Source organism: Diuraphis noxia, unplaced genomic scaffold (genome assembly GCF_037042655.1).
Source record: "Diuraphis noxia isolate RWA-SAM2 unplaced genomic scaffold, SU_Dnox_SAM2 contig0005, whole genome shotgun sequence".
Lineage (NCBI taxonomy): Eukaryota > Metazoa > Arthropoda > Insecta > Hemiptera > Aphididae > Diuraphis > Diuraphis noxia.
Window position 1 is genome coordinate 45,142,628 of NW_028301715.1, and position 27,019 is coordinate 45,169,646.

Genomic DNA, 27,019 nt, shown 5'->3' on the forward strand with positions numbered 1-27,019 from the left:
TAAACGGGAAAAGTTGACGGATATTATTTAATTATTGTCTTTTTTTCAAGTAATAGAGAACTCGATTATCGAAGTCTTATACAGTTAGACAGTCGACAGTTCCGATCGATATTATTTGATGTTTAAAATCTAGCTGTTAACTGCAGCTCGATGGTTTGATTTTCATTCTAAAATAAAAATCTATTATTAACCTACTTTTTTCTTTCAATACTTACATAATACATATATATATATATATATATATATATATATATATATATATTATACACACGCCTTTTACCTTCGTCCTGTCATATTATTAATGCACATAATATATATAGTGACCCAACTAGTAGGAAAACACTGCCACACTCCTATAAATATCACAATGTCAATAATTCAAAACACACACTCGTTACTGTTTCTAATTACGAAGTGTCCCAACGTGGTCATGATGACGGCGACAGCCAGAGTCCATTAGACTTGGGACACGGTTTGTGCATTAAAACGTTATGGTAGTTGCGAGTTTTCATCTGACAGACATCTTTGGACAAACTCTGGTTCTATTGTCCAATCCTTCTCCCCGGATCCTCTTGAACATTCCTAGTTCTCGGCACGTTTAACTAGATGGACATCATGCGCACACATCGTGCTCACACACATCTAGAGATCTCATCATATCTAGAAGTTTCCGGCTAATTTAACAAAATAAAGTATTAAACTCGTACTCAACATCCCGAGTTTTATATGTATGTGTGTGTGTGTATTATAAATTCACCACATATTATGAATATATACATATAGGTATTACAATGTTAAACTTTTTTACTGAAATTATATAAATATACAAATGCTTAATCGACAATATTATCAATCATTTACATAACCACGAATTCTACAATAATATTCTGAGATATTTATCTTTCTTTGCAGTCAGTTACAGTATCACTATTATATTATGTGAATAATTAACTGAAATAATTAATATTATGCGTCACGAGTTGATCGTCTGTGAATCGCAAAACGTCATTTTTTTATGCCTTTAATTTTACAATACAAACTGAATAAGATTAACCTACTCGTAAATAACAATAACGAGACTCATATAGTTATATTTCATTATTTAATCGAATTTACTTGAATTGTATGTAATTTGATTTTGTGCATTAATACACAACTTTTTTTTTATTTCTATTTATCTTAATGCGAATTATATGGATTTATACTTAGCCTATAGCTGTGGGATTTTTATCCCACTTTCTCTCGGGTTTCGAACTAACCATTAACGTGTAGTTCAATCCATAGTCCAAATGCATGCGCACATAATGCATTGGTAAATTAAATACAACGTACATTGCCATTTGTTTCTAATGCTTGTTAAATTCAGTTTATAGAGACACATTTAGTTTGCTAATTTCCAACTATTCCATTACGACCTTTTAATAACGAAATACTACCACAGATTTTATGACACTTAAAACGTGCACCAGCCCTTTCATCGTTGAAAGTGTTCGTCGACTTCACTAGTGTTAGCTTTCAAAACCAAATTAAGTCTGCCACAAAATTAAATAAACACCCCGTTATGTGGGGAATTTTGACAGTACAGGCATAACCTTTGTGAAACCAAAGCATATTTGGACGAAGAGATTCCAAATGCAATTATAAAATGTTGTTTAGGTAGTATTGATACATTTTCGCAGCAAAACTCGTGTTGATACAACAAACGAAGACCGGTGGCAAATGTTTATCTAAAATTGAGCTTATCACAAAACATTTTCCTACTTACGTGGTAACAGTTATTATTTTTTATTTCCCATTTTCCGATTAGACGATCGGTTTTACATTTCTCTTAAACTCGGGACTTACAGTATTTGACAGTAAAATTATTCAAGTTATTTTATAATAGAGGAAATTCTGAATCATTAAAGTGTTCAAATCTCAAGATAAAAATATAATATGACGTACAAAGTTCCAAAAGCGACATTAATTACTTAAAACATACGTATCAAAGATTAATCAAGTTTCCGAACCACAATAAAAGTTAAATTTTCGAAAAGGATTTATCAACATCATATAATATGATATATAGGTGTATATATGTATATAATATTTAATATGTCTTTGCTTATAGCTGCAGGATAAAAGTATAAGTAAAGTTTTAAATTCTGAACGAAGTGATGAATGTATTGATTTTACAATGATGTGTGTGTTTTTTTTTGTGTCTGTGTAGGTACAGCATAACTAGACGAAATAATGCTTCGATTTCTAACTTTGGGGGTGGTTTCCGATGTAAAAGTTAATATCCTTGGTGCATTATGGAGGTCAAAAGTAAAAAATTTTCCAACAGTTTTCAATCGATAAAAACAAAAAAAAATGACAGAAAAACGGAAATTTTTACGCAATTTTCGACCAAATCAATTTTTTTATATGGTTGTAATTCAAAACTAATCACAATAAATACTTTAAATTTTCACCAAATGTTTATGTTAGTGATATCTATATACAGTTTAATTTTCAAAATTTTTTTGAGTTATTTATAGACCACTGAAATGTGCCGGTAAAAAAATGTTGGATGATCAAAAAAACTTGAAAATTTAATACAAGGTTTCTTATGAGTTGTACTCATTTTAGCTAAAAAAATTAAAAATCGTTAGTCACAATTTTTTTTATAAGCGTTTATAGTTCAAATTTTTAGGAAATCTGTCGAAAACGCGAAAATTTGCAAGTAATTTTGAAGTTGAAAAATCATAAAATGTTTTGTGTTTATAACTAAGGATTAAGAATACAACACTAAGTTTTCCTTCAAGTAGCTATAGAGAAAACTCGAAGCATCATTATAGGAAAAATTTTAAGTGCGTTTGAATTTTAAATTTTTACGTAATACCGTAACGATAACAATTTATTTATCCTCAAACGATTTTAAATATTTGTTATTATTCAAAAAGTATAAGTCGTAGATACTTGAAAATTTCACCAGTTATTTAGATTGACATTTTCTTTGTATGATTTAATTTTCAAAATATTTTGACTTTTTTTGAGATTATAGTGATTAAAAAATTATAAGAATACATAGGCACAATTTTTTTTTTATTAGCATTTGAAGTTTAAATCTTGACAAAAATGCGTCAATACCATGAATATTTTTTTTTTGTGTCTGTCATCACGTTTTGGGGCAGTAAAAGTGCTTCGATTTTTGACTTCATTACCTTATTCGATCAGAAAGTGAATCTAGTTCGTACTTTGGAGGGGGGGGGGTCAAAAGTAAAAAATTCTCAATATTTTTTTAAATAATCGGGATAAACAAACTAAAAAGTAAGGGAAAAACAGGAAATTTTACGTACAATCGGTTTTCGACAAAATCGATTTTGATTTTTGATGTAACTTAACAAATGACCGTACTAGTTAACGTAACACGTTAACGTTAATACATGAAATTTTCACACCGAATGTTTATATAAGTAAATTCTATCCACCATGGAATTTTCAAAAATGTTTGACTTAAGTTAAACTATTCATAGATATATGCAATTTTCGATCATTGTTAGTTTTTTTTAAATTAATATCGATAAAAATTTATTTTTCGGTTGGAAATGTTGGTCTACTTATGACGTATATGTTTTTTTCGCAGTAGTATTGGTCCTCATGTGACGTTGTAGTTTCGAAAAAATAGAAATCAGCAAGCATATTATGAAAAATGGTATAATCACTTGATTTATAAAGGATGTTCGAACTACGGGCCAACAAAATAAAACAGTTGCAACGCTCATTATACACCTATTATCATTATAGGTGCCTATGTGCGTGTTGTTTGATAGTGATCCTTATTATACTACTGTTAAAAAATCTTGACCATTGCGAAACACGTGTATTCATAATAGGTGCACTCTGTATATATTATTAAATATCTTTTTTTTTATAGACGTTTAGTAGACGTTTTCGGATAACTCACGACTACAAAAAGTTGCTTTAGATGCAATATTATGCCATTATAATAATAAATACGATGTATAACAGTGATATAAATAATATCCTCAACACACCTACGTGACTTTTAGCATACCTGTAGAACTGTATAGAAGCCCTTACTATGTATTTATATTTTCCAATAAAGTCGACACACTCGTTTTTCTCATTCCACGAGGTCAAAAGGTCGTGTCGATAACGCCACGGATAATCCTTATATCGCGATAATATGCGTGCATTATACTTTTTGATATTAAGGATACGTGATCGGTGACACTTGGTTACGGTAAAGGGCAAGCTTTTACACTAGACGATGAGATAATCAAAAGCAAGGGGGTTCGTGGTGTAGTGGTGCAGCCCGTCTATCTTCAATTCATCTAAGCGCTGTACTACGCGTATGTGTGTGTTAACCGAAGATGAATGGGGTGATAATGATGGGGGAGGATCTTCGAGTTTGATGCGCTCTCGAAAGTCCGGGAACATTTTTGTATAGTCAGAAAATTAGTGCATAATATGCATGTAACATTTTCGTGGATTTATTTTTGGCCGTCCATCCAGCACTGCAGTTCTCGTTTTGGCGTGCTATAAATTATTTTACTTCGTCGTTTTTCAGATGCAAATATGTCTGCCAAACGTGCAGGACTAGTCCAAATAAGGGTGTACAATGTACATAGGGTGTAAATATAAGTAGACCTGGTCATAGTAGATATTGTGTAGCGTAGGCTAGCAGTAATATACCGTGTGTTCAATTTTAAAGGTAACAGGAAATATTTCGATCGTGTGACCTTGAATTTGATTCGGGGTTTTTATACTGCATATAGGACTTATAAATACATATTTTTTTAATAAATTCAAATTTTTAATTTTTTTTTATCAGCGCATGCGCAGTAAAATAAAAATTTCTTAAATAGCAACCACTACTTTGGAGACCGGATTTCGATTTCTTTATTTTTTCTGAACAACTTTGATCTTTACAGTTTGTTGATATCTTCAAAATTGCCATTTTTATGACGGTCGGAAGTTTTAAAATAGTAATTCGTAAATATCGCATTTTTCAACGGTCTATCTTAATACTATTAAAAACAAATTAAGATAATAGTAGTAGATCATTTAGTAGTTTTAATAAAAATAAACTGTTATAATAATACCTATAAATACCTATAAATTAAGATAGACCGTTGAAAAATGCGATATTTACGAATTAACTATTTTAAAACTTCCGCCCGTCATAAAAATGGCAATTTTGAAGATATCAACAAACTGTAAAGATCAAAGTTGTTCAGAAAAAATAAAGAAATCGAAATCCGGTCTCCAAAGTAGTGGTTGCTATTTAAGAAATTTTTATTTTACTGCGCATGCGCTGATAAAAAAAAATTAAAAATTTGAATTTATTAAAAAAATATGTATTTATAAGTCCTATATGCAGTATAAAAACCCCGAATCAAATTCAAGGTCACACGATCGAAATATTTCCTGTTACCTTTAAAATTGAACACACGGTATAGGTAAACGTGTAGTTTAGATGAAATGCTGTAACGATAGTTACCCGATGAAGCTCGCTTGGAAAAAAGGGAAATGGAAAATATATAAAAACGTCTCTGCTATTAAATAAATAATGAAGCAGAAAAATCTAGGACGAATAATTATTGTTGGTAACCATCGTTGCAGTCGACCGTCGCTTCATCGCCACCGGTGGTGTGCTGTGTCCTCGTCCTCGTCAATCTCGTTCGGTTGTTTTTTTCCTTAATATGCATTTACGACATAACGATTTGTTATCATTTCTTTTTGTCTCAGTTATTCCATAATTTCCTTTGTATTTTAAAAGGGAAAAAAGTATGATTCTTTCTCGCGACAATTGCCGGTTTTTTGCCAGTTGTTGACTGTAGCACTCAGCGATATTAGTTAATATATAACTTATAGTGGCTTATGATACGTTAAATTTACTTTAAAGTTAATGAAGTTTATTAAAACAATATAATAGATTCATACACTCATACAGCATGCTGTATATTATTTATAATATAACAATTTTCGACTAAACGGTAAATGATAGTTTTACTATAATATTATGTGCCTATTATGCCTATAACTTTATTTGAGTTTTTCTAACGAGACTTAAGATTGAATCATTAATTAAATCAATAAACATTTTCACCACACTACATTTTTTCAATTATTGTATTATATTCTAATACATTAAGATTATTACTATAATAACTTTAAAAATACGATTATATTTTTTATTTAAATTAATCATTTTTTAAGCGATGCTCTTTCTTTGTTAAAGTTTTAAAGCACTTACGTCGGTGTATTATAGGAGATATGAATCATTGGCCAAGTTTTTTAAGGTTTTATTAAATTTTTCCTTATTTTAAATAACTCAAAGACGTAAAAACTACGATAACTCGGGAAAATAGAATTATTTAAAACTTAAAATATAAATCATTGATATTCAAAACAATTAAAAACAGCTTTCGGATTTTTTACAAAGAACGAGTAGGATAATTCTGATGAAAACGATTATTCTCGAAATAATTTGGGTTTATGTTTTGTTTATTCGTCCCTTATAACTGATTAATTTTTAGTACTACACATAAGTCATACAACAATATTACAAAAATAATCGAAAACAGCATATTTTAATTTAATAATATATTGTATTATGTATTGTATTTAATATATCAGATAAATTATATGATTAAAATAATATTATATTATAGTATATTGATGTACTAAGATGTATACATAACGATCGTTTCTATTCAGTCAGTATTTTGCGGTGTTTTAATTCGTACGTAAACGATTTATGAATAATAATTATCATATATTAGCAGACATATTTTTATTTGATTATTTATATATACTTGGTAATATAACATATTTCATAGTAGTTTTATTCTTCATAAGTAGGTACGTTTTAGTTCATACATTAAGTGAAGTAGTAAGTGAATAGTATAATATTATATTATAATAGCCAAGGCTGCGGCGATGCCACATCGTATAGACGATATTGTGTGGGTAAGAGTCGACAAAAATGACCTCGGAAGTAACACACGCGCCACAGGAACGGAAATGCGTTTTAATAATGCGGCCGTCCGAATAAAAATTTTTAACATGCCCGCGCACGCACACACGCATATTATATAGCGGGAAAATGTTTCTTGCGTGATTCGTTTGAGGGCCCTCGATTTTTTTTTTAGTATTTTTCGTTTTTCTCGTACTTACTTTAACCACTGCCACTGCTGCAGCACTCGTATACGTCTTTTGCGACGACGACGACAATCTCGCTTCATTAAACTTGACACCTCATCGCGTGCGCGCGTGTGGGTTGGTAGAAAATGGTATGGTGGCTGCAGATGTGTTCACCGCCACTCCCCGTTGTCGGAAAATAAATGAGATTTTCTCGTCAAATAGCTTATTCCTGTTTGTCGGATTCGCGTTTTTAATGGTTAGATATTACGCGCACCGTATACGCGTATCATATCCGGTACACACACACACACACACGATATACGATGCGAGCCGTATAATAATAATAATCAGAACAACAACGATTTCTTTGTGGAATAAATAAAACAGCGTTCGTTCCAAGAACCCGTGTGTACATAGGTATAAAGATAAATGGATAACAAAAGTCGCGAAGATGGCATCACGTTTCCATCACCACATACTGTTATGTAATCATAACGCGTACCTAATGCGTGTCTGCGACGTCGACGTACATTGCACACGCGCATGTAGAGCCACTGCGCCGTCGAAGTATTTCATGAAAAATAAAAAACCCACAACAATAATAATAATATAACGGTATCGATTTATTTTTTCAAAAAACGAAATTTGACTGACATAGGGCCTTCTTTTAGCACGACTTATCGGTTTTCGTTTATCGGGATTTCCACGGTGGGTTATCAGTGGCGTAGTCAAGATTTATAATATGTAATATATATATAATATATGGTAGGTAATCCAAACCGTAAGATTAGATTTCAAATTAATTTTGTTTTAAGAAAAATGGTCGTATATTTTAAGAATCCAGTGATTTGTATTAAAATTTAGTACACCATATTGTACAACATTTTTAAGTCCTAATATTTCAAAACATTGTTTTTAGATTTCCACTATACTAATGTTCTGACAGTGCAATCTACAATATAACTGTATGTATAATGTATAGCCGTATAATGTATTAGATAGCATTATGCAGTTGTAATCGTTGATATTATGAAGTGCACATTTATACTGCCAAACTATCATCATTATTATTAATATAATTATTGTAATAATTGTCTACTGTCAAAGTTTGAAATACTTTGCCCATCGTCGGTAGAGTATAGGTATCCTATGTACAGTGGCGTAGTTCGATGAAGGGATAGTTTTCAGACGACAGTAATTTCAAGCGGATTTTAGCAGGTTTCTATTCAAAAATCGTTTAATAAAATGAAATATTTATTTATTTATTAAAAACAATTTTAATTATGAACCATATCATAATATGATACGATTTCTGACTAGTGAGGTATAATATCGTATATAATATTATTATGATTATTATTATTCTACATTTTTATTTACATTTTATTCTTTAATTCAAATTATTTTATAATATCCATCAGTTGTATACAGCTACAATTTTACAGCAAATTTGGAAAAATTAATAGGTAATTTTTTTTTTTGTAATTTATTCATCAAGAAGATAATATACCCCTCTGAACATGTTAATTTTGGGACGACCCATAATTCTTGTTATTTTCAACTAACAATATTATACTATATTATATTCATAGGTCTCTTTAATTTTTTTTTTTGTTCCGAATATTCATTAATAATTTTACATTGCTTCGTTGTGTATTATAATATTATTTTATTTCGTAACAATATCTTTGTTTTTTTCTCCACTCGGTGGCTTATAGATATTTTATTATACTCTCTTTAAACCCATCCACCATTATCACCACTATCACCACCGCCACGCTTACCAAGGTTCGTCGACTAGAATTCAGCTCTGAAATATACGTCCACACTTCCGCTGTATATTATATTATTTTCCTTCGCTCTGGTTATTTAGTTTTTTACGAAATCGCAGAGTACCTACTACTAGCTACTAATACTATACAAAATTGCATAGCATACGAGTACACACAAAAGGATGATATTTATTTGACAAAAAAAGATTTTTTAGCGGGGTAAAATATACCTTATATCAATATTTTCTTCTTTCCGAGAAAATGAGTAGAAGTGTTTTGAAAATAGGTTTTTTTTTTATAAACTTGAATAATGACATACAATTGTATAATATAATGAAACCGTAGTCCGTAACATATTAAATTGTGCACATTGAACGGTAGCTTTATTGTAATATACACTCAGGTACCCATTATAATTTCGTATGGTATAATGTCGATGATCGCGTAATTAGATGTAGTTTTTTGCAAAAAAATATTAAAATATACAGGATACTTTGCACTGAAAAGGCGCCTTTGTTGTGATGACGGGTGGGTGGGGGAGTGGGGGGGGGGTAGTAGGTTATATGGTGCACGGGGAATCGGTTATGAACACGCGTGTTTAACATGAACTCATTTGAAGTGTGACCCATGGTGAGGAGAGGTGAGGTACCTACCTATCTGCGTACAGCAGGTATATAAAATGCCATATATTCGCTCTCGTGTGACTTAATGGGTTTTTCCAGAGTAAACCATATAATAAGCACACACACGCTCACACGACTCTTTACCTTTCTTACTGTACAGTACTTCTCGTTTAGCCTCCGGGAAATGCGCGCCGTGTATGCCTCTATGCGTATAATAAATATTTTGAGTAGATGTTTTCATCAAAATTATAATAAATATTATGTACGCGTTATACGAGCGTTGTCGTTGACGGCGACGACCTATTTCGTTATGAGGACCAAAGGCGTTTTTCTCTTGCCAGCGACGATGATGACGTTGAATGTCATATCCTTTGTGCTTTCTGTTTCATATGATATTTTATCACATATAAGATAATGCGTCCGCCTGGAAGGCATAATAATAATAATATAATTTTTTGAATATCTGACTCTCAAGTGTTTTTTTTCTTTTCAAACAATAACAGTAAGAAGATACGCACTGTTTTATCGGTACAAAAGTGTATACTATATTATGGTCATATTTTATTGTTATTATTTTATTTTTTGCATCACATATCGGAACACATTACAATATCGCTATTACTATTTATGTGTTTTGTTAGTTTTTCTACTCGACAAGCAAAACCAATAAATAAAATGCACTCTACCGCCTAGAAACAAAAATCGACCTCTAGTCCGTATTATATTATATTATTACAGAATAATGCTGTTGTAATATTATTGTTCTATGATCGATAATCGATCATCGATTAACCTTTAATGGCTTAGTGAAATACAACATTGCAGCCATTGAAGATAATTTTCTAAAGCATGGTTTGTTAGTAAGTAAATTACATTTTTTTTATAACTCACTTCTTACTTCTTGGTAATAATAATTATTGGAAACCTTTTTACTGCCCTTGACGAAACCTTAAAATTAAAAATACTCAATTTACCAACATTTATCCTATTGAATTTGCCGATTTTAGTTTCAAAGTTGCTGAAAAAGATTTTAAATAGTTTTACGTAGTGTGCTTAAACCTAAGCAAGTTATTTTTATCATAGTTCATATACCATTAAGTATAATAAATTATTTAGTACTCAAATACACTTAAGAGCTATATAAATAAGGATATATAGTATCTTTCTCATTAAAACTTTTTACAAACAGATGTTTTTGAAATTATTTTTTATTAATACTGTAATGTACAGTAACTAAACTTAAGAATGTCTAAGTATATATAATAATATATGTATATATGTATTTATTGTATTTGCAACAATACAAACAGTTCTCGTCTTAAGCTCTGGGTAGAAAAAATAAAAATAAAACAATTTGTATTATGGTGGGCATATTGTGTGTTGGCTTTAATAGCGTTTCAATGATATCCCTCCGGTTGAGTAATAAAATAAAAAAAACCCGTCTTGTAAATCGTCTAGCGTGAATGCAAGTTAATATTATTATCGCCGTCGTTGTGTGTTATATCCATGTCTCGTATTTCTCCAGCAATTGAAATGATCATACTGCTCAATACAATACCCACAACAATTCCTATTAAATTTTAATGCGTTTCGCTGTTTCTCCTCGTATACAAAACAACAACAGCAATAATGCATGGTCGGTCTCTCTTGAAGACGTTATACTCCATATACGCTTCCATGGACAGTACAGTATAAAAATATTCTGCCGGAAAATATAACTATTAATTATGATTATATTTTTGCCTTTTGTATACTACAGACTGTAGTATAGATATAATTTTAACCCTACCTACGCTTTAATACGTGTTTTAGTTTTTTTTCACATTCTCAAACGCATAATAAATCATTTGCCTCAAAAGTTTTCCGCGGGTCCTTTGCCACACCAACATTTCCTTAAAAATATAATATGTCGTGTATAAAAAAAAAAAATTGATTTTCGTTTGTTAATAATAATATTTTATAATATAATATATTGTATAGTACGATTGCGAAATAAGAAATAAAATACCATATTCTCATAGTACGTCATATCATACATATGTACACATATAATATATAATTCGCGTGCGTGTACGCAGAGGTACGCATTTACATGTAGGATGCGCGCGTCCATGTTTATTTTCTGTTTCACTAATTAATATAAGGAAAACATTGCGGATATGTATAGTCGAGTGGGTGGGCGGGTGAAAAATTGCCTACAGTGCAGAATCCGAGCGCAAGGGATGTGTTTACTTACTATATCATATAGTTACACACACAAGCCGAGGTAACTTGGAATAGCTTATTATGCTGCCAATACATAAAATAGGCCTACATAACGACCGGTCTTTATAATAATTAAAGACTGCTTCGTTCCAATACCATTATAAAAATTCACTTTTGATAATTATTTTTTTTTAACCGACGTGTACTTAAACACAACGTGGGATTTGCGTAAGTAGCTTTGAACCGTATTATTATCACTACACGGACATAGGGATTAATATATACATACATAATAAACGCAGCGTAGCTACCGGAATGAATTGCTTATTAATTAAATCAACTATATATGTATGTTGATTGCAATTATTTAACGACCACGTGTAGGCACTTGGGATTTTTTTTTTGTTCTCTTCATTCCCGCAGTCGGTGACTAAAAAACGACAGTATACCTCTATTCGATATAATGAACATGGCGATGTATACTGTGTATAAATAATTTAAATCATCAAACAAAGGCGTGTGTAGGATCGGTTTAGGGGCAAGCATATTTTTATTCCCAACAGACACATCATCCTTCCTAAATATTTATAATTGTATTTATATAATATTAAAAAAATATTTAAATAGAAATGTACCCATAGTTTTAAAATAATGTATAATACTTTTACGGTTATAACTCAACAACATTTATTCTTGGTAAATTTTTCGAGATGCATCGTTATTGAATCACTATTTTACTCATCCGCAGTTAATTATTTTGTTTTCTTTACATCTGAAAAAAAAATCCATTGGATCTTTCGTATCTCATTCTAGCATATTATAAATAAGTTTTCAAGGTTTGAGAGGTAGAAAATATGTGCACCTGTGCCGATGTTGACAGTGGAAAAGCTTAAAATAGTCGTAGAAGGACAAATATATAAAAGTGATTATCAAGATTTTGTCGGTGTATAATTATTTAAAATAAATATTAAAAAATTAAATATTTTCTAATGTAGGTACCTATTGACGATAATTTTGTTCAATATATTTAATTTTATCAAATTTTTGAGCAATTTATATATATTTTAAAATACGGTATTTATTTTATTTTTTTACTCTTTTATTTTGAAGATTAATTATAATATACTGGTCCCATTGGTAGTCAATATATATTTTAATAATAATATAATAAGTTATTCAACGTGTGTAATTATAAAATAATGCTGTCAATGGCAACACTCTTTAACCCTTTCCCTGCATTCGCTTCTGAACTCCACCAATGAACAACGTTGCTGACGTGTGTTTGTACTCTATTTGTATAGGTATGCGATTGATTTTAGTATTTTAAATCAAAGTTTGAAAATTAATACGTTAGAAGGTCGTCGACATTTAATTTTCATTGGCACTTATTTAATCAACCTTAATAATTGAGTGCGCTGTGTTGATCTATATAGTTAATTTAATAATATTACATTCACTTCAGTGTAAGAGGACAAGAGAACGATATTTATTGAGCCGTTAGTTACTAGGTTTTAGTGATATATCAATAGTTCAATGTAATTCAAATTAAAAAAATAATTTAATATGAATTTAAGCCCCAACGTACGGTTACATTGTATTTTATCGTGAAGTAGATGGCCTCTATTCTTTCTCGTTGTCTGTTTTTTTTTTTAGTCGCCAGATGGGTCTCGGTGATTCTTTGTTATCGCAGTGGCATTGTATATACAAAAAAGAACTATTATGCAAAATCCTAGCTTCCGTTTAAATATCGAAAGTAAAATTAATAAATAAAAAAATGAATGATAGCAGTATCTCTTTTATTATAAAACCCACAAAAACAGTGTAAAGGATATAAACCAATTCAGAAAATATCTTTTGATTTTATAATAATCACATAAAGGCTACCTTTAAAGGGCCTCGGGAGGCCACCGTATTCCCTTCTGTCTCTGTATACATATATAATAGTATATATATTATAAACGTATATCATCGTTATAATATGTGCCATGAATACATTCTGAAACAATTATAGCAATGTCGAAACGTCACTCTTTTTGTTACCTAACACCTTTTAGAGCAGATAGTTACGCGTATATAATATTTAAAATGTAGGAAGTGCGTTTACGGTTTTCTTTTGTTTCGAAAAAAATATATAACCGAATAACATTTGGTTACGTTTTTATTTTACGATGTATTTTAGTCGCTTTAATGTCTGATATAATGTAATATTCTATACTATTCACAATTAATGGTATCTACAATATTCCAGTCGCACTGCACCAGTGTTTTAGATACAACCTTAAGAATATAATAACTAACACAACTCATCTCCACCGCCGCTGTAGTATAATAATAAAAAAAAAAAAACACTTGACGTTATAATAATATCAACGTATAACCCATCCGATCGACGAAACGGCATTCTTTGGTGTATAGTAATATAAAATAATGATCTAGAGAGCGAAATGTCGAAAATGTAAATTCGGTAGGCGGAGCCCTTACATCGGCGTAAGATCGTATTTTATATTAGCTGTCGCTCGTGTATGTATACAATTTGGTCGAAAATTTCCGTGCTCCGGGTGGTTTGCAAATACGTAATCTCGCAGTTTAATAATTCACGTAAATTATATCTACGGTCTCGGGGGCAATTTAATAATAATAAATGTTGTAATTTCACGGTTATATACCTAACTACGCGTAGCCCAAATATATCCGAGAATTTGCACATGTGTATATACTAAATATTTTTCTCCTTCTTTTACGAAACTCTCTTTCAATCTTATTCTCTCTCTCCCTATTTTTACCTCTCAAAAAAAAAAAAATAAAAAAAAAATAAATAAATAAATAAATAAAATACGTGATGTAGCAGCTAGTTCGGAACGGATTCTCGTGTAGACGCGAGATGGTAACTAGTATGTCCCTGCGTATAAAATAAAACGGGGTACACACACGGGTAAAGTGCCTTATACAAAATTGAATGCTATAATGCCTATGGTATAAATTATTATTTTATTACGTGTGTGTATATGTGTGAGTGAAGAAGAAAAAAACTTTCGGGCTACACAATAGGCTTATTATACGTGAGCTAGGCCAACACGACACCAAAGGAACAATAATTAATATTATTGGCGCTCGAAATCTCATTTTTAAAGTAATTAAATGATACATTTCACAGCCGTTCAAAGTAGTTTTTGTTTGAAGAAATTTTTAAGTTTTCGAGTATAATAACGAATTGATAATGTATAACCAAATACATATTATAATATTATAATACACCTTAGATTATTAGTATGTACGATTTCGTCGCGTCGAATTTTTCTTTATTTTGAACTGCCCCTTTATTAAATGTCCTCAAAACTGCCATTAGTAGACATCGGAACAGTTTTTAGTGAATAGAATATTTGAAAGCTAACTATAGCAGTTGGATTACAAATTAAAGGACGAAAAGACATCATGACTATACCTACAGTTTTTAAAACAGATCGTTGAGTAATTTTTTAAGTATATATTAAAGTTATGTATTTTAAATTATTCAATTAATTTAATTGGAATTTCTTGTTTTCTCGAACCTATTTCTATTTCCCTTGACATTTGACACTATGATATTTTACTTTGTACATATATATATATTTTACGCGTCATACAGGTATGCGAAATTACGACTAATCGCGCTATGCCGTATGAATATTAAAAGCCAAAAAATAAAAATACATCGAGACGTATAATTTCCAATCACTCTGCCGCACCGTTTTTGATATTGTTATTATTATTATTACTATACGTTTCGGAGTTACAACCTGCGGCGTTAAAGTCATAAACCTTTAATGCCGCCACGGCGAGACCATCATTCCAATTTCTTCAGAGATCGTCTATAATACACGCGCATCATTTACAAACATTAAATTCGTCGTATAAACCGAACGACCGACGTCCCGCCTGTTTTAGTTGCGTATAAAAGAATCTTTCTTTTCTTATCCTCTTCCCCGCTCTTCCCTGTCGCCTGACGATTTTAATGTACTTACTTTCAGGCACGTAATGATGTTATTATTATTTCTTCAGCCATTACACGATTCCGGCTCTATAATAGCTTTTAACGAACTTTGTGAAATTATTTTCGGTCCAATCCCGAAAGGGAGTATGGATACCGTGTCGGACATATAATATTGCCAGTACCTCTGTCGGATGAAACGATTGGCAGTCACCGCGACCGATGACCGCGAATGACTACACAACTCTCTCGACTACGTGACATAAGTCGCGTTTAATAATACACGACCATGTGATTCGGCTTTATTGACCGCGAACATAATACACATCGGTACTGACACATATTATATAAATATATAATAATGTATATATACACACACGAGCACACCTATTAATAGCATTATATTATAGTCGCGCGTTTACCGTTCACAGACCGACAGAAATCAAATTGTGTGTACTTAGAAGATTCATTGACAACTGCTATCACTATATAATAACATAATTTATTCAAATCACCTTCGTCTGAGTCTTTTTAAATCATATGCGAAAATGAAATGATATAATATTATTTATATTTCCATTCGATCACGTTATTATTATTATTAAAATCTGTGTGCGCGTATATCAAAATGTGACAATGCATATGTCATAATATTATTTTATATCTAATAGCTAGTGAAAAAATAAAACTAATGACCCCGATGAATGAAAAACCGTTTATATTGTATTTTATTACCAAGCGTTCGCGGTTTTAATTACTCCCAGGTCTCGTAAATAATTGATTATATACATCGTTATATTCGCTGTTACTGTGAAATAATATAATACCGTAAAACTCGTGCGTGATTTCCAACAGTGGTAGGTACGCGTATAATATTATACACAACCTCCAGATAAATATATCGTATCAATAAATATAATATATCTTGCGCAGATTAGCTAACATGGTTTCAAAATCACTGTATTTTTTTAAAAGCAATTAATGCTGAAATTGAAAAACCCTGTCGGCCAGAAATCACCATCAGAGGGATCCATTCTGACACGAAAGTCTCTTGAAACTGAGAAAATTACTAAGCGTATGGTTTTCCTCGTCGTTAATGTAATTTACTCCACTCCAGTGTTTTGAGAAAAACATCTGAATTCCACCACTTCCCTCCATTGACAGGTAGTTTTTCCCATAAACTTTCTGCAACACATCGGGACAATCATGATACAGACAACAGTTGTGTTTGGCCGCCTTTCCGTTAGAATGGTTATCCAATTATTGTTGGAAGTGGCTCTTGACGGATGTCCGACAGTCTAACTATATGTGTGGTCTTCAGTGCGTGATCCTTACGCAATCTAAGGGAACAAATAAAATAAATAGAACGCACCAATGTACCCCACGTCCGCCACTCGATCGAATTGGTCGGTTCTTTTTCTCAGTGGCCAATATTAAGTGCAGGTACGCGATTCATGGGTTTCTTAAAATAATTTGAACTTGTAAAAATAGCCATAAACCAATATTGACTATATATTTTTTTAATTGTAATCAGTCCGTGGCATCTAGAACGTGACATTATACATTACATTATTTATATGCGAATAGTCGCATTCTATACAGTAGATATTGTTTAATATTTATCAATTTATCATGCTTTTCCCCCTTGTTTTTAACATTGTATAATATGATCGCAGGATATCCGTGGTCGAACGGAATAGTTTTGGCAAAGCGTAGGGCCACAGGGGTGGGTGGCTATTCGAAATGATTTAAGCACTCATGCCCTCTGCCCGTCATTATGAGTGTTGAGTGTCGATTCTTGTCGTCATCACCCAACCACTACCGGTCTCGGGTCACTGAAATATTAACATATAATGCATATTATTTTCTATACACAATGTATACTCGATACATTAATATCAATAATAATATATCGTGTATCTGTCACCCGGCCACCGCTACGAATTTTTTCTGCTCCCCTGACGATGTTAAATACACATTAACACACTCACGTCCAAATGCACTGTTCAGGGTAAATGTTAGTTGTGTTAATTTTCGGAAGAATTCACGGCTAGCCATTCAGATATTTTTGAGCTTCGGTCCGTGTCCGGCCAAGTGCCTATTCGTGTCCGGCAAAGTGCCTATTCGTGTTCGTTACACCTGACAGCCGCAGATCACCACCAATCTTATCACGAGGTACTTCGTGTCCATCGATCCTTTACGGAAAAACCACCCTTCGTGCTGTATCGTTGCGGCTAAAATCGTGAAGTTCATGATTATTGTTATCATTATAAACTAGATTCAGCGATATTTTAACCAACGATAAATGACTCGTATTATTAGAAGATATTTGTTTATCAAACCAACATCCGTGGCCATACTTACATGCAGGCTAGTGAAGGGGTGGATCATGTATTACGCCTATATTAAGTTATATTATACAATATTATATTTACACGTTAAATATCATATTATATTTAAGCAGCGTCCTACCACGCGTTTGTCAACTACACGTTTTGCTATACCCGTAGAACGCATATACCTGCATCATTTAAATGCTTATATTTTGTTGTAGCCAATGAATTTGCAGACCACATTAAAATCATTAACGGGCCAAAAATTGGCGTGAACTTCTCCCCCTCCCACAATTACACCACCAACGCATATCCTCCAGCATAACGCGTACCGTAGACGGATAATTAATATATAGGTATAATTTAATATTATTACAAGTATATTATGACATTTTTATGTCAACAATATTATAAAAGTACATCCAATTTTTAACCCGCCTGAAATATAGTTTATCGAGAGCCACAGTATGATGTCAATGTTTGTAGATTTGGAAATGTTCGATATAAGGAGTCAATGTGATTGAAGTTTGAGAGTAAACACAATCTTGAAGTGTCACGTGAACATATATTATTAATATTATTACGAACCATACTTACTAATTTCAGATTTATTTGATATTTGCGTATAACATATTATTGTTTTGTATACAACCGTGTTACGAAATTCAATAACTTTTGTCGTGCATGTTCTTGTAGAGATTTTCTATTGTTCGTAAATATGTTTTCTGCGGCGCGCGTCCATGTTCATGGTACTATATTATGTACACACCCACGGTGTACCAACAACATAGGTGATAATAGGAAAACTACGTGAATTTCTTTTGTGCCACGGCGACTTTTGCAAACGCTTTATCTCGTTACAAATCACCTGTATACAGCAGCCGGTATCATAACAATAATACTATTATGATATAAAATAATATTTATCAATATAATATCCTGGTTCTGCTGGTCGTAAGATTCGCACATGTTGAATAGTATTATAGTACATAATACTTAAACGCTCTATAGTTGTATTAAAAAAACTGATCCTGAAATATATAATTTCAAGCAACAATGTTGCATAGCTCATTAATTATATTAATTAGCGCAACATAATTCTATATTAGGCACAATGGCGTTAAAAAATATATTATATAGTACGTATACAGGGTGATTATTTTATCAAAGAACACTCATTATTTAAAAAAAGTATTGGCTTTTTTCAAAATATTTTTTTACGTGGTTTCAAGTTGTTAAAAATCAACGTTTTTATTACAAAATTATATTTTTAAATATTTTTTATCCTTATCATTTTTTAAGTTTTTACTTTTTTGAATGGCAACATAGAGTTTTAATTTCATATTCCAAAGCAGAATATTTTTCTAAGTATTTTGATTTATAAAAATCGAATTTAGGGCTAGTAGTTTATCAGTTGTAAGTATTTAAAGTTTAGATTGGCAGATTGGAATGGCACGGGGTTACCCCGCAAAATGTTTGTCCACTACTCCGCATGTCTAAACTTAAAATACTTATAATTCATAAACTACTAGCCTTAAATTCGATACCTAACCTAACCTACGATATATAGGATTCAATGTATGATACAATATACAATATACAATATACAATATACAATATATTTTTAACAAGTATCACGGTAGTATATCACTTATCTTCGAGCATAAAAATACAAACATTTAAGTTTCATCGTTACACCCAATACAAATAATATTATAGGTAATTGGTGGCAGTTTTGTGTGTCGTTATATAGATTACAGTACACATTGTGAAGTGGAAAAAATTATAAATATTTTAAATCTCCTAAGAAAAGATAAATAATTTTAACTTACCCATTACAATAATAATAATATAATAAGAAATACTATTAATGTGAACTCTAAACAGGGCTGTAGTGAAATAGCCTATACGAGACGCCGTGTGATCATAATTTAAGATCCTGAGCGCAGCGATGTTTACCATAAGGCTTATTATTGAAAAGTGTAACAAAAATATATTATGTGGCCATCTCCACAAAGGCCAATAGTTATTTTGCATTTGACATTTGGGAATCATTTCCCAGTCCGATATAAAAGAAATAATATTTGGGGAAAATTTCACAAACCCTTTCTAGTATAATATTATACTTTCCAATAATTATTCATCAGAATATTTTCAAATATTTAATTTCTTTATGAAGAGAATACATTTAGGGGAAGTGATAGTTTCAGGAAACTTTATGACATAAATATATTGGAAACACACTTCCAAAGGCTATCCAAAAAAATACAAGTACTAAAAAATAAAAGAAGTCACATATTGTATGTTCGTAAGTCAATTTTCACGAAATTAAGTGCATCAAAAATATATGTATTAGATACTTACAAACAATAATAAAAGCCATGTACAAAATTAGTTGGACTAATAATTGGATGAAGTATAGTATTTTAATATTCACCTACCTAACATTATTTTATACGAGAAGATATTAAATTATTATATTGTAACTGTAGTATGTGACCTAGAGTCTTTATTTGTATTTTATTGTTTTGTTTTTGGTGTCTACTTTAAATTATTTTGGATTCATAGCCAAAGGGGTATCATAGATTCAACGCTAGATAATATTGTGTCGTTTTTATTATGGTAATATCATTGATTGTTTCTGGTGTCAAGATATATTGCCGCTGTTGTAAAATATAATATATTATGTTACGACGCCATAGGAATTTAACGGTTTTGATTTACGCGTTGTTTTTACGTTTTTATGACGAAACTCGTAAAGTTCAACCGTTGAAATATATTATATTATTATATTATACCAGATACCTGCTATATATATTAAGCCATTAGCCTCATTTAACATATATTCTCCACGCTGGTTCCTATTCGTCGACGTCGAGGTCAGTGTGTTTGGAATTTCATTTGGTATCACATCAGCTGCATGTACCTATATTGAATTGGCATCAGAGTTTCACATTAAACATTATATGAATTTTAAAAGCAAAACATTTTCATTTAAACATAGCGCTAGAATGTGTATTTAGCGTAGAAGCATAATAATATTATATTGTTTATTGTTTTACCTAATGTGTTTGTGGTAATCTTTTGTTCATAATGTGTTCCTTAAAACAACTGAATGCGCTAATGTCAATGTATTATTAAATAATTATAAATTATATTGTTATTGTTGTTTTGTTTACCTATTTTACTTATGAATATAACGTCGTACAGATACAATTAATTTTAGTTTTAATTTTTAAAATACGTCAATATATTAAGCCAAACCTGAAGACTGGAAAAAGTATTTACAATCTAGATTTATAATTAATTTTTTTTGACATGTTAATTATTATCTATTCATGTTTTATTGTATTTGGCATCTGTATTTTGAAAATCTTGGATACCATTAGGCGAACTTGTTTTAAAAAGTTCTAAAAACTTTTAAAACTTTTTAAGAGTCTGATGTTTATTTACTTTACAATTTCTAGTGTTTACGTTTTTTATACGATTGCACAATAATTCATTGTTTTTTTTTAATCAAGCAACTTTATCAAATCAAAAATTGTTTATGACACATTCAGACATGCTAACTATTGTCCAAAGTTATGTTGACATTATTACTGTAACAAACTATTATAACTTAAAATTTATGTGATCTGGTTTAATTTAATTCGTGAATGTGTGTAGTTTTCTAATGAACCGAGTCATATAAAAATTATGAAAGTGAATGAATAAATGAAAATAAATTTAATTAATGAAGAAAAGTTGTTTAAAAACAGAATTCAATAATGATATAAATATGACGTGAAGTATTTTTTAAGGAATGCATTAATGAAATTTTATATTACTGGTTATCATTTTTCGAATGATTCGTCAATTATGAATTCATTTAAATTTAATTATAACCGTCGGCTTAGGATTTAAATTATTTGATTTTGGTATCGAAGCTCGGAAAACCGTGTATGCCAAATCGAGTGCCGATGGCACAATTAATGATTTCTTCACGACTGCTACGTTAGCAGAAGATTGTTATAGGTACTTCGTTAGTAATTAAAATTCAATTTACAGAGCGGATAAAATTTAAAAAAATCCTCGAGATGGTTTCGGATGTAATAAAAATATATAAATTACCAGTTATTACTGTTAAAAATATTTCAAATGGATATCGTGAACTCAAGAATGTCACGATACTTATCAAAGACAATGTATACACTTTTTTTTTCAAAACTATTTTCTTTTAATCAATCTACACGTCAAACGACATAGTATTGTTGATTACCCCAATCTGGTCAACAAATGCGAATCACTAGAATGAATAATTTATGGGCTAGCGTTTTATTTTATATAGCGGTTTGTCATTTTTTCGGCGCTGACAATAAAAAAAATGAAAACTAAAACACTATATTATAGTGACAAGCATTATTATAGTTTCAGCAAAACTTATTATTTTACTTACCGAAATCGTGAGGTACCTACGTGCAGTTCATACAAATATCCGTATTCGTCCCGATCGCTGAGTGTAATATTATTATTATGCCGGAACGGTAGTGGATCGCTTGCATATGACTGGCGGGTGAGTAAAGAAAAAACTTAAAACGAAGAACGGTCGACACGATTTTGGCCAGGGTACCAAGAAGTGAACGGGACAAAAATGTTTATATATTTTATATTGTTCCGGATGTCACGCTATAATGGTTATTTTATTATTATATATGTATATTCTGTTGTACGGTCGAACAATATTATTATTTTTAAATATTGCATGCTCGGCGATAGCTGATACCGCGTGGAGCGACGGTGAATGGATTTCGTCAACTTTATTCGCATATACTGCTCACCCATTGGGGGTGGTGGTGAGGAGGGAGACTAGACGCAAATTGGTGTACAGCGACGGTGTGCGGGGTAGTATGGTCGTGTCAAACACACCCTCTACCGATAAACGTAGTATTCAATCGCATATTTGTTATGTTTTTAAATTATTATAATCATTTTTTACCTAATTTTATTTGCTTATTATTAAACGAACTCTATTATGTATATACCCTAAGCGATTATTATTATGATTAAAAATAAAAATAATTATTCAATATTAGCACAACACAATTATAATGGCAAATTCATTGTTTATCATTTACCCCTAATTAATAGTCTTGATGATCTTTTAAAAGTTTCCATAAATAAAAATAGCAATTCAAACTCTATAATACAAATTTATTAAGTTCCTAATGATAAAATCGTCTAAAAAAAACTTATATTATTGTTAAATGATGAGATCATAAAAAAAAATAATTGTTTACTTATATCAATAGTATATTTTATTATTTTGAATAAGAAAAATATTAATTTATATATTAATATAATTCCATATTCTAGATTAATTTTTCCTTGCAGTAATCTTTGTATCGAAATATGTTATATTTATTTCTAAAAAAAATGTTTAAGAGTACTACTGGTTCGCTCTTTAAACTCGTTTTCCATTTATGTAATTAAAATATTTACACGCTTTATCATTAACATACCTGTACATAATAATATTATAATCGTATATTGTCGTCGGAGAAACCTAACGTTTTGGTTCGTCTAGTTATGCAGCATCGTCGTATAGTGAGTTTGACACGTCGTGTTAGGCTTGGGTTCGAGTTCGTGACATCATCACGCCCATGAAATGGATGGTGAAAATTAAATAATAATCATCATATTAATATACGGTGCGTTTGTTATAATAATATGAGGTTTCCGGTAATAAAAGTTCAAGTATACGACGTTGACGTGCGGAAAACAGTGGTAAATGTGCGCATAATGACGTCGCGGCGCGGTCGTGGAAAAGTGACAGCTTAGAACACTGCTGTAGTTTGATGTGATTAGTGGTCGTCATGGGTAGTATTATAATGTAGGTGTAGGTACACGTGTGTGTATGTGGTTGCTGAATGTAAGTTTGCATATTTGAATAATTTTCGAGCAATTCAGAAGTGTGTCTATTTCACTATATGCAAAATCGAAATCGTGGTGTCTGAGTAAACGTCAAAGTTATCCGACGAAGACATTTCAACGATATTATAATAGAATACATAATAATAACATAACTAGTTAGTAAAACGTAATAATCTCCGTAGGTAATGAATATATTTGCTATTCTGTCGTTATACCTATATTATGTATACATAATATATTTATAAATAGGATGATATCACGTCATTATTCTCGAACACAATATTTCGCAATATTTACAATATTCGGATAGGCATCTGAGTTCGGTTATCCGTCGTTGGGATAATTTCTCGGGAGACAAAGTCATCCCGCGTGAGAAAAACAACACTATCCCCTACAAACAGATGATTACTCTTAATAATTCATAATACACATATACCTAGTATACTGTTGGCCGAAATCAAATAGGAAAATAGACAAACATTTGCATCGACCCTCATCATAATAGATAACTACTATACTATACTATATTTTACACTCATCATCACGCGATAATATTATTATGATATCGTCTGAAACGGTACCGACCGATATCATATTATTATATTATATTTCCGTCGATCGTAAATCGCCTCCGTTACAATATTATTATTAAATATGTAGGTATTGAAATGGATATTATACAATATTTTGACACGTTCAAATGCGATTTTGATGTAAAACTGTCAAACTTACGCGCGTTACGCTCTGTATACGTATTTAGGTATAATAATACGTATGTGCAGTCGTAACAATATAATGCACACGCATTATTCGCTCTCGTGTATATAATAGTATAATATACTGTAGGTACCTATATTGTCGTTGCGGCGGAAATGTTAATATCGTCTCGTTTGCCCTTTGGAGCAGCTTATGGTGCATATATAGGTACACACAATGCGCTAGTTCCGTGTGTAATATTATAACGTAGTACGTGTTATATAATAATAATATAATATATAATATGAAATATTATAATAACACACTATTCCGAACACTCTATTCGTGTGCAGACTATATATAATATAATTTACTGACCGTGTGTGTGTGTGTGTGTGTGTGTATAATATATATATATATATTTATTATATAGTAACTACTGGCGGACATGAAAGTGTGTGGACCATATTTCACGGTGAAACTTTGCCAACGTATTTTATTCCACCGCTGGGCCCCACGCCTCGACACTCGTCCCGCACTAGCCCGCACCCCGCACGAAGATAATCCCGTTTGGCTTATCTTTCCCACTCTCACCTAAATAATATTATTATGTGCACACGCGGGTGAATAATACACTTATATTATATACGTATATGATGTGATATATGTGCGGGCGTGAGGTGCACGTGGTCTCGGCCGAGAGAAACAGCCCGTCAACGTTTTTGACACGAGAAGGGACTCTGTGGCGCCGGTAGCGACTTGCAATGAAGTAGTGATGGCGGGATAAAAGAGAGAGAGAGAGAGAGATACAAAGACTCTTTCGAGGAATTAAAAACATTGACCACCCCCTTGCAAACGCCGAGCACACGTCAGTCAGTGTCGGACTGTGACTATACGACAATTATTGTGGCAACGCTTTGTTTTAGATGGCCATCTCCCGGTAAACGTCTTGATAATCCCTTAATAATTATTTTTTGTTCGCGTGGCGTATACTGAACGTAGTATGACGCCGTTCCGTTTACACGACGCAGTATAATATATAATATATATGCGAATTATGAAATAAGTATAATAACGCGCGTACGTACGACGACATAGAATCTCGGGAAAGGACGTCATTTCAACCGTCGCCATCATCGCTAGCCTTTGAAACTCGTGTGAGTTAAACCCACGTTGAGACGTCACGATGAAAATCTTTCGTGTAAAAAACATTATAACCCTCCTAATCTCAAATGAAATTCATCTACAAACAGAAAAAAAAGGTTTCAAATAGCGTTGTTTCTGTGCTAGGCTGTACGGCTACAGTAATGAGTATAATATTTTATTGTTGTTTAAAAACACCTTATTTCCGATGGTATAATACGTACTATAAATTTTAATCAGGTTCAATATTTTATTATTACTTATCGATTTTTTCGTGCGCGTTGATTGTAACAATGGAGGTCCTAACCTGTACCCAAACTTAAAACTGTTATAACTGAATAGTATACATTTGTATTGTATATATAAATAAATATACAAGACGTAAAAATAAATATATAAATAATGTTATAAAATACCTTTTAGCTATATTGTGTGCAGTTAAGATTTAAAATATCCATTTATTAACTTTAAAATATATTTGAAATAAATAAAAATTAAAAATATCGTTAAATTAAATATACGATGGGGTAAATAACGAGGAAAACAAGTGAGAGAGGGAAAAATTATTTTTCCTTGTGTGAAAAACAGTAAATGTGGCACAGCGTTATTGAATATCGAACATGCAATGTATAATATAATACGATGTATAATAAACTTTATCAATTTAGTTATATCTATAATATTTTTTGTGTGCTTACATAAGTATTGATAGTCGTATATTATAAGATGTATGAAATTGAATACTCGCCATATTTCCTTAAAGACAAAATCAAATGATCCGTTTGAAATAGATTCATCGAATATCAACCAACTTTTTATGGAGCTTAAGTTAAGAATTAATTATATTCTATATCATTATACTGTCTACGATCACGCTCTAACAAGTATCAAATGGTATCGGATTTATCAAACCTATGCAGGTCTACCGTATTATAAATTATTATGTTTTTCAACTTCAGATAACATACATAATATTATATTTAGGAACCGCATTGATCAGAGTGCAAATAGTTTTTTTTAATAGTTTTAAATATAATTATTATTAATTTTTATTTGAAACATTAATTGTTACAATCGATTTACGTATAATGAAAAAAAAAAACAATAAGTTCATTCATTTCATGAAGACATCGGAAAAAGAGGAATCCAGTAGTAGCACCTCTAAGTCATATTCTATACATACCAATTATTTTTTTTTAGAAAGAATCAATTGTAATTATATTATGTTTGTTAAGT

The 27,019-nt window shown here is 31.3% G+C and overlaps 1 protein-coding gene across 2 annotated transcripts in view; it reads left to right on the plus strand.

Annotated features, from left to right (window-relative positions):
- The window catches only part of cpx (synaptic transmission protein complexin), a 229,481-nt gene that overhangs the window by 78,972 nt on the left and 123,490 nt on the right, over positions 1–27,019 (plus strand). The gene's annotated exons all lie outside the window — the stretch shown is intronic.